Source organism: Hydra vulgaris, chromosome 10, assembly GCF_038396675.1.
Source record: "Hydra vulgaris chromosome 10, alternate assembly HydraT2T_AEP".
NCBI classification, from domain to species: domain Eukaryota; kingdom Metazoa; phylum Cnidaria; class Hydrozoa; order Anthoathecata; family Hydridae; genus Hydra; species Hydra vulgaris.
The window spans coordinates 14,215,001-14,230,000 of NC_088929.1; positions in this window are offsets into that span (position 1 = coordinate 14,215,001).

Sequence of the window (15,000 nt, forward strand, 5' to 3'; positions counted from 1 at the left end):
TGTTGTTCTATAGTGTATTTTGGAGTCTTTTCATGTTTTCTATATTTTATATTCATTTTTTTTAACTGACGACCAATTGTCGATTGATTTACACCGAATTTAATACCTATTTTTCTCTGACTGACCCGTTTTCGATTGTTGACAAGTCTCATTAATTCGGCATTCTTTTCTCTAGTCCAGGATGTCGGACAACCAGGGTGCTTTCTATCAGAAAACGATTGAACAGTTTCAAGTCTTTTTAGGTTATCATATATTTTAATTTGAGCAAATCCTTCCTTTTCAAAATGATTTACGATTTTTTTTTTTATATTAGGTTTATTTACAAAAAACATTTTCAGTCCCCTTCGAAAAGATTCTCGTTCAGCTGCATTTAACCTCATTTTAAATAATTGTGTTTCAAGTAATAAAGTTTATATTTTATAGAACGTTTATGCCTACGCATAAAACCACAAAAACTAATTATTATGCTCAAATAATGAAATTAGGATTTGTCCGATAACTTCCGCATCACCCGTTAGCAAGTAAAAATCTTGTTTGGTTTTTATAAGGAAATTTGCATGAAACAAGAGAATATATTAAAAACAATGTAAATAAAAATATAGTTGCATACAACTCCGAGACATGGTTAAAATAAATACCAATTACAACAATATAATAACGTGTACGTAAAAATAATCCGAGAAATATATCTCTATATTATTCCAATTAAAATAAAAAATACAATAAATAAAAATAAACCTACCTGCTGATTTTTCGGAGGAGTTTTTAGATGTTTCACTATAAGTTTATTTACCACATTTCAAAATAATGTTAGAGTATAAATATGATAAAAACGAAATCTGTGTAAGATTAATGAAGAGAACTACTTATTTGTAGTTATAGGAAGCTCGCAGAAGACTTAAGTCAGTCTTGTCTTCGAGTACCTTTTTCAGTGACGTGTAATACACATAAAAAATCAGTTGCATACGTGGTATATATGTATGTGTTACATATATACATTGTTATTAATATCATTTTTTTAATCGATTTGTATTAAAAGTTAAGTTACATTTATTTATTTTTTTATTCAAATTTAAAAAAATTCTTTATAGTTGTTTAACTTGATTGTTGTAATTTTTAGCTTTATTTTCAGAGAGTGTTTGTTGTTTAAGTTTAATAGTGATTCGTTTTTGGAAACTAATTTGTTAAATAAATAGGGACCACAATATGTAATTGAGAATTTTGAGAGCCTTGTTGTTTCAAAAGGTATCTTAAAGTTACCTGTTGCTCTTGTATTCTTATATTTATTTACATTGTTTCTAGTTTATTTGATTTAAACCATATATTAATTTTTTTTAGTTCAGCATTTGTTTTCTCAAAGAGGTCTTCGATTGTCTTTGACGAGTAAAATAAGTTTTTATCGTCGGCAAACATTATAGTTTTAAAGATATTAGAGATGTTTGGAAGATCGTTTATATAAATAAGAAACAAAAGAGGAGCAATAATGGAACCTTGAGGTACACCATATTTTGTTTTTAGTAAATTTGAGTTGCTTTTTTTATCTATAATAACACACTGTTGTCTGTTATTAAGGTAGTTTAACCAATTTAAAGCTTGATTTTTTATACCACAATTTTTCATTTTTGTTAGTAAAATCTCATGGTTGACCGTGTCAAATGCCTTTGACAAATCAAAAAAGATCCCTAATATGAATTTTTTTTTAAAATGATCTACTTATCCTATTTGAGAGGTCAATGATTGCATGCTCAGTTGCGTGCAGCTTTTGAAAACCATATTCATCTTTATTGATAATTTTGTTAGTTTTTAAATATTCGTTTAATTTATTATAGATTATTCGTTATAGAAGTTTTGAGAATACCGAAAAGAGATTGGTCTATAATTGTTTAAAGAATTGGTTTCTCCTGATTTATAGATTGGTATAATTTTAGAGATTTTTAGTTTATCAGATACAATACCTGTTGTAACTGATGAATTTAATACTTGGTAAATTGGATTACATATCTCCTCAAAAACATCTGACACTACTTTGCAAGAGATATCATCGATTCCTGGGGACCTAATTTTAAGTGATTTAATCGCTATTTCAACTTCGTCTTGATTTATTTCATTGAAATTTAAAGAGCAGTGTGAGCCTGTTAAGTAACTTTTAAATGTATTATTTGGGCATTGAATTTTGATGCAAGATCAGCACCAATGTTAGCAAAGTAGTTGTTAAATTACGTCAAGTTGTAAAGATATTTGGGTTCAAATCTTTAGTATCTGGGGTAAAATCTCTAATATTGTCAACAAAAAAGTTTTTTAAAGTATGTCAACCTTGCTCTCAAAAAAAGCGTACTTTCATAGAGATTTTAAAAATAATATTCGTTTGTAATAAAAATAAATACTTTTTATATTATGCTCGAAAAATTTAAAAAAAAATTTTCCTTGACTTGTGTAATTCGTTACTTTCCAGTTTTGTCAAATTGAGGACCGAAAAAATGATAATAGTCCAGTAAACTAGAGCAGTTTACTGAACATATCCATTCAGTCGCAAACACGTGACTATACCACAAAATCAAAAGTAACCATATTGAATTTGGGGAAAACAAACTGTTCTTTCTTATACGCGAAGTCAAGAAAACGTTATTTAACAACAACTTATGTCTTACAATTACTTTGAAAGTTAATAAAAAAAAGCGAAAAGATGTCTGCGAAACATAAGCCTTTTAGGTGGTTTTACTTTATTTTTACATACTTTTAAATCTCTATTTTAATAAAATGATGCCTTTTATTGTTGTCTACAATTTATTTTGGTTATTTTAGGGTATAAAAAGTACTGATATTTTGATATTTATTTACAAATACTAAATTAAGATGTAAATTAAAAGTAACATACTTGTAGTAAAGTGTTTCAAACAAACATAAACATTAGCAGATTTAGGATACCATTTCTTGCTTAATGCAGTAGGGAAGGTAGGGGATCTTTGGACAGTCGGGAGGTTTGGGCACCCCCTCATTTCTTACAATTTATTCTAGATAATTTTTGTTTTCTATCATAGCGCTATAGTTTTATAACTGGCAACACCGCTCAACACCATTGCGTACAGAAATCAATATTTTGTTTGTGATATGAAGAAACATAACAAAGAAATCTGCAAGAAAGTGTAAGTATTTGTGTTAACTTCTTCTTTTGTGTTTAGTTAACATTTATTTACCTGGCAATTAGGATTCAATATTTGATAAAAATAAACTTACTCAAATCTGTTTGAAAAGTGAGGTTATGGGGAGCATTGGGCACACAGGTAGGAGGGAGGTTTGGACATGCCCAATGCTCCCTCCTTTTTTAGTGCGTTTTGGTGTCATAAGTTTGAGCTTTTTTGCTATGTCTATTGGATTGAATGGTTAGTCATTTCTTTTCAGGACAATGCCGTTTTTATTTAAAAAGAAAAACGAACGACGTGAAATCCCTAAAAATGTTATTTTGCGCGCACTAGTAGAGGTTTCTAAAGGAGGAAAAGTTAAAACTACTGCGATTAAATATGATATACCCAGGTCTAACCTTCAAAGATACGTAGTAGGGTGGCGTCGTGAAAGATATTTCTTCTAAATTTATAACATCTCAAATATTCACGTAAGATGAAGAAGAAAAAATTTCAGGATATCTTGTAACATTGTTTAAACCAAACCATGGAATGTCAAAACTGAAGGCACGCAAATTGGTTTACGAATACGCCACTGCCATTGATAACAAAATACCAGTCAACTGGACAGAGAAGAAACTTGCATCCAAATATTGAATAAGGGGATTTTTTAAAAGACAACTTCAGCTTTCGATAAAGACATCAGAAGCTGCTAGTCTCACACGGGCCACAAATTTCAATAAGAAAAATATCGGAGATTTTTTTGAAAATTGTAAGACTGTATATAAACAGCATCGCTTCGGCCCTGAGCCTATTTACAATATAGACGAAACTGGATTATCAACAGTACAACGAACCCATAGGTTAATTGCTCTCAGAGGCACTAAGTAAGTTGGGCAAGTAAGTCATACGAAAGAGGGAAGTTTGTAACGGTTTGCTCCGGTATTAATGCATTGAGTAACTCAATACCACCCTTTTTCATATTTCCACGAGTCAATTTCAAAACATATATGCTAAACAATGCACCTGTTGGTTTAGATGAAGCAGCACATCCTTCAGGGTGAATGGCAGCACCAAATTTTTAAAAATATATACACCATTTCGCAAAACACGCAAAACAAACACCTTCCTCACCAGTTCTGTTACTATTGGACAATCACGAGAGCCATATTTCAGTACCAGCTCTCAATTTTTGTAAAGAATCAAGCATTGTTTTAATGACTTTTCCATCGCACTGCAGCCATAAACTGCAACCGCTAGACCTGCCTGTCTATGGACCACTCAAAACTTATTATAACACTACTGTAACAGATTGGATGATAAGCAATCCTGGAAAAATGGTATCAACTTATGAAACCCCAAATTTAGCAGCAAAAGCCATTTCACTTGCATTCAAGTTGCAAAATATTGAAACGGGATATGAAAAATCTGGCATATGGCCATTCAATTCAAACATTTTCTCCAATAAAGATTTTGCTTGTTCTTCTGTAACTGATTGCTGCTTGCCGGAAGAGGATAATGTTGCTACAGAACAAACGATTTCGGACCAATGGAATTGCCTCAATGTCATGGAACAGCCTTCAACAGAAGAAATTGAGAGTCTAGAGGATTGTACAAGTTCAAATGTTTGTGTCACTGGGACATCTCAACTGGAATCTCCATCTAAAAGCCAGACTTGGAGCACTGTCAATGTAACACCTGATTTGTGTTACATTGACAATGCATACTGTGGCGGAAATAATTTATTTGAAAAAAATGTTCACCAGAAACGGTTTGCATTTTCGAAACCACGAAACATCCAACTATAATAATCTAAATTTTGAAAATATTCTGTCGACGCCTTTTTTAAAAAAAGGGTGAAACGGATAGGTCATGAATTTTTGGTGTTCAAGATAACTTTCAGAAATGCTACAAACTTTAAATTTTGTAATAATAATACTGGTGTCAAATAAGAATGTTTACTAAAAAAGTTACAATCATTGGGGTCTGGGAAATATATTAACCAGAAAATTCGGGTCCCACTGAAAAAAGGTAGGGTTAACTTTATACTGTTGATATAATATTTTAAACTCAAAATTTAGAACTCTACATAAATAATTTGAAATATTAAAACTGAAAACCTTGATTTTTTCATTTTAAGATACACTTGGTGCGGAACTTCAATGCTCAAAAGTACTGAAAAGAAAATTTTCGGATGAGGGAACTAAAATCAAGCACTTGCCGTTGAACAATCAAAAAGCTCTGGTAAAGCGCTTTTTCCAGTTAAAAAAATCCCTATTACAGAAATTGATAAATTTAAAAACACATGTAGACTTAGTAATAGACAGGGAGCCAAAGTATATTTAGAAGCTGGAAAGGAAGAGACTTATTTGAAAGTAATGTAAGAGAAAAATTAAGTGAAGAAGACGGGTTTTTAAATGAATATTATGATATAACAGAAATTGAATTTGAAAAAGATTCCGGACAGATTTATTGTAAAAACAATAAAGGACTTATTGAGAGAGTAATTATTAGGGTGGGGCAAAAGATAACAAATTTTCCAATTAGTGCCTAAGACAAATGAAAATCAGTGCTTTATATGAAAGTAATTATTACACAAAAAACTGATTTATAATGTATATCATCGTTTTCTAGCAACTTAGTCTGCAAATTATCGCACTTTCGAGCCTTTCTCGCATATAGGTTTTCGCCTCTAATTCCACATCTTCGTAAGAAAATAAAGCAAGTAACCAACATGGCATGCATGACAAATATCAAGCATACAAATGTTAAGTATAAGTGTCTTACTTATGGTAGGAAATCAGCTTTAGTTTCTAAACTAGGCAAGTCTATTCTCGATTTCTTCATTTGAATGATAACACCATGGCGTGAATCGTGTCCGTAAACTTTAACGCAGACCGCCGAAATGCATTACATTACTTTTGTGCTTTTGATGTGAAAATAGCCAATACATTTTTTGGAATTGAAAGTGCAGCATTAACACCTCCTTGCCCTTGGTGTAATATTAGCAAAGAAAAAAATGCAAGATTTTTAAATTCACCCTGAGCTCAGAACTCTGAATTTTAATAACCTTTACGTCAAGTATCCGTTCATCAGCTAATGCTTACAAAACTTCCTGGAAAGCTTTCAGCTGCATTTTATAATGATTGTGCCAACCTTCCACTAGTTGATCTACCTGATGACGTAAAGGTTATTAAAATTCTTGTTCCAATGGAACTTCATCTACTTAGTGGAAATACAAACAGAATATATAACTACCTTAAAAAATATTTTCAATCCATAGATACCACTTTATCGGCGATTAATTGGAACCAAAGTTTAGGTTTTGAAAGGCCTAAGCTACATGGTGGTCAATTTAAACGTGGGGAATGTTCAAAACTATTGAAAAATACTCACGTTTTAGAAAAATTAATAAAACCTTCGAAACTAGAAAAAATTGAACATATTATTTCTATACTTAATTCCTTTAAATGTTTAAAAGCAGTTAAAGCTACATGCCTTGGTTCTGGTTTGTTACCTGAATATGAATTAACTATTAACGAGTACAAAGAGGCCTATGTCAAATTTGGTCTAAGAGTTTCCCCAAAAGTCCACGCTTTTATCAAGCATATGTGTGAATTTTTTTTATTTATGGCAAGTTCCAATCCAAATAAAGGATTGAGATTGAAACAGTATAAGTATAAAAAGTATACTTTAATAAACATGTATATCTTTTGGAAACTATTATAGGTTGTAAATGTAAATTAATATTTACGTGTGTTTTTTAAACTGTTCTCTAATTGAAGAACAAACTAATATATACCATAAGAACAGTTTTAAGATTTTTTGATATTCAAGATAGGTAACTTTAAGATAGGCATGTTCATAATAATTTAAAATATTTTTTTAGCAAAATAAGACGGTGGTTAGAGTTTAGCAACAATATTACCTAAAAACTAGGGCCCCAAGGTCGAAATACTTGAATAGAATGGAGGATGGAAGGAGGGGGAAGCACTATTCTCTTTAAAAAAAACTCTACTATTATGAACGCGACTAAAATTTATGTGTAAAATTGTTATTTAGTAATTTAGGTTTATTTAACGTAATTAAAGTATTATTTTTTAATATATTTATAAGTAACGTATTAATATTTACCTTTTAATTGGGGCCCCAAGGTTAAATTACTTGAATGAAAGGGAGCAAGAGGGATGCACAATGAGTATTTTGAAAAAACTCAGCCATTATGAGCGTGATTAAAATTTATGTGTAAAATTGTTATTTAGTAAGAGATATTTAAACGTTGAAAAGTTATGACCTTGTTAAGTTGATATCCCCCCAAATAGAGTTGATTGTACACTTTACTTGGTCGCCATTTTTAAACGACAAGAAATTTTCTTTATATAAATTAATTTTTTTAATAAAGTTTGATCTAGTCTAAAAAACTTGAAAAAAAAAACTTTTTTTTCTTTTCATTCCACATATGGGACAGTGGGACCCGAATTTTCTGGTTAATATATTTCCCAGACCCATATGATTGTAACTTTTTTATTAAACATTCTTATTTGATACCAGTATTATTATTACAAAATTTAAAGTTTGTAGCATTTCTGAAAGTTATCTTGAACACCAAAAATTCATGACCTGTCCGTTTCACCCTTTTTTGTAAAAAGACGTCGACAGAATATTTTTAAAATTTAGATTATTATAGTAGGATATTTCGTGGTTTCGAAAATGCAAACCGTTTCTGGTGGACATTTTTTTTCAAATAAATTATTTCCGCTACGGTGTGAGTGCCCAAACTAGTAATTATTGCTAGGAAGTGTTTTAGTATTATAATAATTTAATAATTCTAAATTCACATTGGGAGTATTTATTGATTTAGCGAAAGCGTTTGATACCATTAATCATAAAATTCTTGCGAAAAAATTAAAATGTTGTGGTATAACAGGTAATGTTTTAAAATTGTTAAAAAGTTATTTAACTAATCGCAAACAATTTGTTTACGCCGATGAAACATTATCATCAAATTTGTTAAATATTACATGTGGAGTTCCTCAAGGATCCATATTAGGACCTCTTCTTTTCCTTATTTATATTAATGATTTATACAAAGCCTCGGATTTAATAACAATTATGTTTGCTGATGACACCAATTTATTCATGTCACACAAAAGCATTCCTACTTTATTTAGTTGCTTGAACATCGAGTTAATCAAAATATCTGACTGGTTTAAGACTAACAAATTATCTCTTAACATTGATAAAACTAAATGGGTTCTTTTCCATCCTCTTATTAAAAAACATAAACTGCCAATTAACAAATAAACGTACTTTAGTACAATTATATCACTCATTTATTCATTGTCACATAAACTATGCAAACATTGGTTGGGGTAATGCAAAGAAAATTAAACTTAAACCTCTTTATTGTCAGCAGAAGCATGTAGCACGTCTCATATATTTTAAAGACCGTTATACTCATGCCAAGCCTCTATTATTTGAAATGAAAGTTTTTAATATATATGAGCTTAACATTTTTAATATTCTTTGTTTTATGTTTAAATGTAAAACCAATTCATCCCCTATTTCTTTCCATAATTTGTATTCATCGAAAGATAAAAATAAATACATTTTGCGGAATAATAATTTTATTAAGCAGCCCATTTTTCAAACAAATCTTTTTAAATTTTGTATTGATTATCGCGGACCATTCTTATGGAATAAAATAGTTTTAAAAAATTTTACTAAGGATTTTATTCATCAAAGTAACTACTTTTCTTTTAAACGAAAGCTTAAAGAACTCATTTTTACAATTGAAGATGTAACAATATACTTTTGATATTTTTTTTTTTTTTTTTTAGTGATCTTCCTTTTTACCCCCTATTTAACTATTGATTTATAAAAATTATAAATGCATCATTAACAATTGTAATATATAATAATGTATCTTGTATTTGTAACGGAATATTTTAAGTTTCTTACTTCGTTAACTTATTTCTTATCTTGTAAATAATTTATAAATTTTAACACGATCATTTCTTAGCGGTACTCGACGACAAGACCGTATGGTCTTCTACGAGTTTCCGCGTTCTTTTATTATTTAGTAACGATTATTATATATATATATATATATATATATATATATATATATATATATATATATATATATATATATATATATATATATATATATATATATATATATATATGTTTTTTTATTATTATATATTTGTATTTTAAATATTGTAACGAAATGCTTATTTATAATGTAATAAAAAGAAAAAAAAAAAAAATTTGTTTCAGGGCTACAAATGATATTCGAACGCATGTCTAAAGTGCCCATACCTCGCAACCACCGGGAGGTTTGTGCACTTTAGACATGTGTTCGAAGATCTTTTTTAATTTTGAGAATAATTATAATACTAAAACTCTTCTTGGCAATAATTACTCCCAAATGTGTGTCAAAATTGGTGTCAATCGTAATAAATTTGGAGAAGCCGTAGCACGGTTATATTCTCCACACTTAAAAAAACAAGCTTCTGAAAATTTGTTTGAGTAATCTTCATAAAAATGATGTATATGATATAATATAATATGCAGATGTATTTAATTACATTTATCATCGTGTAATTTAATACAGTATTATATTTAAAAAATATATGAATAATATATTTTTTTCATTAGATCAGCATAAATATATGTAGTTACAAGATCAATTATATAAATTTAGCAAAACATTCAATTTTTTGCTAAAATTTCAAAATTAGATTAAAATTTAAAAATCGAAAGTTTATAAAGCAAAAATACCTATTATATGACATAAGCATGTTTGTTACACTTTATGTAGTGATATTAATTTACATTTATTTAACTTTAAATGCAGTAATTGATGTTTAAAATCAAGAATACCAGGAAAAAAAAAAAAAATGCAAAAGTGTAATTTGGCGTTAGCTTAAGTCCACTTATAGCAAGTTACCTATTTCTAAAAATTCAAATTTTTATCAGCTTAAAAGTACATGTTATTTTTTGTATGTTTAAAGTAGATTTTTGTTTACTAACATAGCAAAACCTATTTGTGTGAGATGATTGTGTAGCTTTTCAACAAGTAAAAATCGAATTACTCATTTAATAGTCATCGTTATATGAGGAGTGAAACATCTGCAAAACATGTTAGTAACATGTTTTGCAGATTTTAATTTTGTAACATTGTTGTAATTTGTAACATTTTGTAATTTGTAACAAAAATAAAATTTTTGAGTTAATTCCATTTCCCCTTTCTATAAACTGAAATATATCATCTTTTTAAATAGTGAACCAGTTATAAAAATTTTGATCTTAAAAATGGTCAAAGAAAATATAAATTTCAGTTAATGCGCAACTAAGAGTAATTTTTTGTTGTTTTCTCAAAATCAGTTTACTTAAACTTAGCGTGTTTTGCAAATAGGTTCCTCATATATTAGAAAACAATATCAAGGAATATTAGTAAATTTCTTATAATTTGCTCAAAGGTATTTTTTGAATTAGTTTCGTCAATAATTGTACCTGACATTGTAACAGTGTCTACTATAACCTTTACTTACGTCTTACTCTTTGCCTTGTTTAACCTTTATTAAACCAATTTACAACAACTGTTGTCTAAGTTGAGAGATGACAAGCTGATTCCAAGAAATAAGTCCTTATACCAAAGTTATCTATTTTGGCAAATAAAATTGCAGAAAAAAAAGCCTAAAGCATAAAGGAGATTAAAAATGTTTGAGTAAAAAGTTGGATCAAGAACATATTGGTCTAAACAGCTTAATGAAGATATTTGAACCAATATTGTTAAAGAAAACAACAATATGTAAACTATAGAAGAATTTGAATAAAAGGTGTTCCAAACTTAAAGAATCTAAAGAAACAACTATAATTAGCCTAGACTCAGTTATCTTTTCAAACAGTGATCTTAGAAAATCAACTTGTTAATAAGAATCAGAGATTTAAGTCCTGCTCAATGATATTTTTATATTATTAGAAAAAAAAAACATTCTAAAATCTACTTTTAAAATATAAGAGCGCAAATTTATGACATGCCTGTATGCCATGTTATACACAGTGTTCCACAACTACTCCATAAATTTGGTATTGTTTTAGTAATATTTTGCACTGCAGACTTACAGGTTGCTGAGATAAAATTGTCAACAAAAGATCTTACTCTGGGATTTGATGCTGTAAGCCACAGGAGCTTTCATGTGAATGTAGTGTACTTTATAATTCAGACAATAATTGGTTGTAGTATTTGATCAACTTGCTGTATGTATAGCTAATACCTATAAGAGTCATATTGCATTGTCTGTAGATCAGCCACACAATGATAAGTGTTAGTAAGTCATTACTTAAATTATTGGAAACTTATTCTTATACTGACTTTTAAATATTTACATTGTCCAAGCATTTGGAAATAGTAAAAATTTTCAGAATTAAATAGGGCACATAAGTCCTCGGTCAGCCACCCTTGATATTTTTTTAATATGCCTTTGTTGTTCTCTCTAAAATCTTTTCTTTGATGCTAATTATTGCATATTTAGATTAAATATGTATTAAATAACAATGTGAAAATTGACGTTATGAAAAGCTCTAAAATTTTAGTACTACAAAAAGACAATGTAGATTAGTGGTTATCTTTTTATAGATATATTTAGATTTCCGGTTATTTTTTTTCAACTTTTAGTTTTTTTGGTTTTCAAAAATGTACTTTTGCAATATATACATATTTTTAATTTTTTCAGTCATTACCCATACAAGAAATAACAGAAGTTTAAAAAAAATGAGAAAGCCATAAGCCTGAAGTTAAATTAGGATAGGTGGGGGTAAAGATCCGCAGAGCTTTCATTAGATATAACTCTATATGTAGCGAAACTGATATATTTAGGTATTTCTAATGTTTGAACATCGCTACTTGATGAATTATCAGTTTTCTCCTACGAGTGTTAGACAATATGAGGTAAGTTATGATTTATTAATTTTTTATGTAATTTTTAGGCGATTGGTGAAATGTTTTTTTTTCCAGAAACTATAAGCGTAAAGCAGAAGCAATCAAGCCCTTGACTGATATCATACTAAACCAGGTAAAAGAAATGAAAAACTCAGGATTGTCAATAAGGGTAGTTGCTAGAGTACTGATTTTGATGAATCTACCATCAGAAAAAGGTTAAAAATAGGATAAGGTACTCAAATTCTTGGTCATTTCAGAAAAATATTTTGAGATTACATGGAACGCAAAATTGTGGAACACTGTAAAGCTTTGGATGCCAGATTTTATGTTTAACCTTAAAATCGCTCCATTGCTTATTAACATGCAGAAACAAATGGTATTGCTCATCGGTTTAATGCAACTCTTAAGTTAGCTGTTAGCAGTTACGTCAGCTGAAAGACCTAAAGATATGGCTTCCCAATCACCTAAGCCTGGCCCTTCTAATAGTGTTCCATTCAATCAAATTGTACATCTTCTACTATAAGGTCACCTGAGACTGAAGCATCTAGTATTTCAGTTACTACATCTCCTTCTGACATCATTCCTCTGCCGAAAATTCAAATCAAAAGAAAGCATAGTAGAAAGGGTCTGAAATCTACAGTCCTCACTGATATTCATAATAAAGTTAGATTAGAAGATATGGAGATGGAAAAAAAAGAAAAGGAAGAACTTAAGGAGCAAAGCAAAAAATACAAAGAAGAGCATTTACAAATTAAGATGAAACAAAGTGAGAAGAAAAGAACAAAAAAACAACAAAAGGAAACAAATTATGTTTCTTCATTCTCTAATGAAACAAATTACTCTCTTTATGAAAGTAGTTCTAATATAGACTACACTGAGCCTGAGGAAGAGGAAATCAATGAAAGAGTAACAGAGCTTGCTCCAGTGGTGTTAGTGGTCATCATAGTGTTCTACAACCAGGACAGAATGGGTCCTTATAAATATTTTGTTGGTCAACTGATAAGCTCAGAAGGCCAAGGTAAATTCACGGTGATATTTTTTAAAAGAGTTCCAAAAACACAGCGCTTTACAAGAACTGATGAGAGAGCATTTACAACCTTTGATGACGTATTCTTTTTTTTTTTTTTGTTATTCACCCCCACAAGGCCAAGAAGGCCACTACAGATGAGGAGGCTACTTAATAGTGGTTATAACCCTCTCTCAACTCTATAACTCCAAACCTTGATGAACAAGGCCGCTGCGCATAGAGAAACAAGTTGAGCGCAGTACTACCGGGGGCGTAACGGGGATCGAACTTGGAACCTCTCGCTTATGAAGCAAGCGCTTTACCACTACACCACTACCGCATTCGAACAACTTTCAACACTTCTTAGAAATACAACGAAAAGGTTCAAAGACACTAAATTTTTTAAAAAAGACCTTTCAGATTTATCAGTTTTTTAGATGAAGGTAAATATTGCATTTAAAATTTATTTTTAAATTTTTAAAAATTTTTAAATAACATTTTATAATAAAAATAAATACAAAACAATGTATATATATATCTTTTTTCTCATTGTTGAGTAATAATTATACTTTTTTTTTTAAGTATTTTATTTCTTTAAATGGGGCAAATGCCCGCATGCTTGACACCCTGCAGACTTTTACCCCTTTTGATGTGGCAAAAGTCTGCAAATAAAAATTATGAAAAAATCGCCACCATAACTTTTGTGCGTTATTTGCAGCACCAGTGGTAAGGGGGATTATTAGACTTTTTTTTTAATTTAATTTTTAGCGTAAGCCTGTCAAGATTGTTTATTAAAATCTTTTTGTTTAAAAAGCTCAGAAAAAAAGAGTTTGAATGAGAAGCATGAGTGCACACCTTTAGACATTTTAATATTAAGCTTAAAATAACCTTGAATGAATTTTTTAAATACAAGTTGAAGTTGCTTCATACTTTTTGCTGCTTTTATACTTTTTTCATTCTGGAAAAATAGTTGAAGCAGAATATTTTTCATCAAGAAAATATCTGATTTGTTCCTAGTTGTATAAAATAAAATGTGCTGTAGTCTGCGGGCACTAATTCTGACTAAATAATGTGTTTTTTTACAACCCTGTTAACTGGTAAAAAGTTTACACAAGTAGTTTTTTTAAAATTATTTTCCATTGTAAATTTGAAAGTTAATAGTTTTTTATTGGATATACTTTAGTGTTAGAAAAATGCAAAACAAGTTCAAATAAAATTTGAAAATTTAATTAATAGAACTGAGTATGCTGCTTGGAAACAGGTATCCATCAATGATCGGTTATATAATGATCAGGTGGTGCACCTGATTTTATTTATCAACTTCTGTTTGCATCCATTACTTGTTTTAATGTGTTAACACCTATTGATATACTGATAATTAGGCCAGTGCCTAAAGCTAGCACAAATTTGCCTAATTTTTGCATAATTAGCAATGCTATTAAGCTTTTTTATTGATTTGCTGATTTACTAGGTGATTGCTTTTTTTAATAACGGATTGTTTTTTAAATAACTATAAGGTAATTAAACCAAACTCTGAATTTTTTTAGGGTAGCAGTTGCACCATTTATATAGGCATATATATATATATATATATATATATATATATATATATATATATATATATATATATATACATATATATATATATATATATTTATATATATATATATATATATTTATATATATATATATATATATATATATATATATCAGGGATGCGGAGTCCCAAAAGGACTCCGGCCATATATTTCTATTTTTTCTGTAGTGTCCAGAAACTCTAAACATGACTGTTGACTTATGATCTGCTATAAGAAAAAAGTTCATGAGATTTAATGACTAGAAGCTTATTGTTTTTAAACCCGGAGTCCTTGCTGCCATTATACCTAAGGACTCCGGGTTCAAAATACAATTGTTCCTCTAATCTA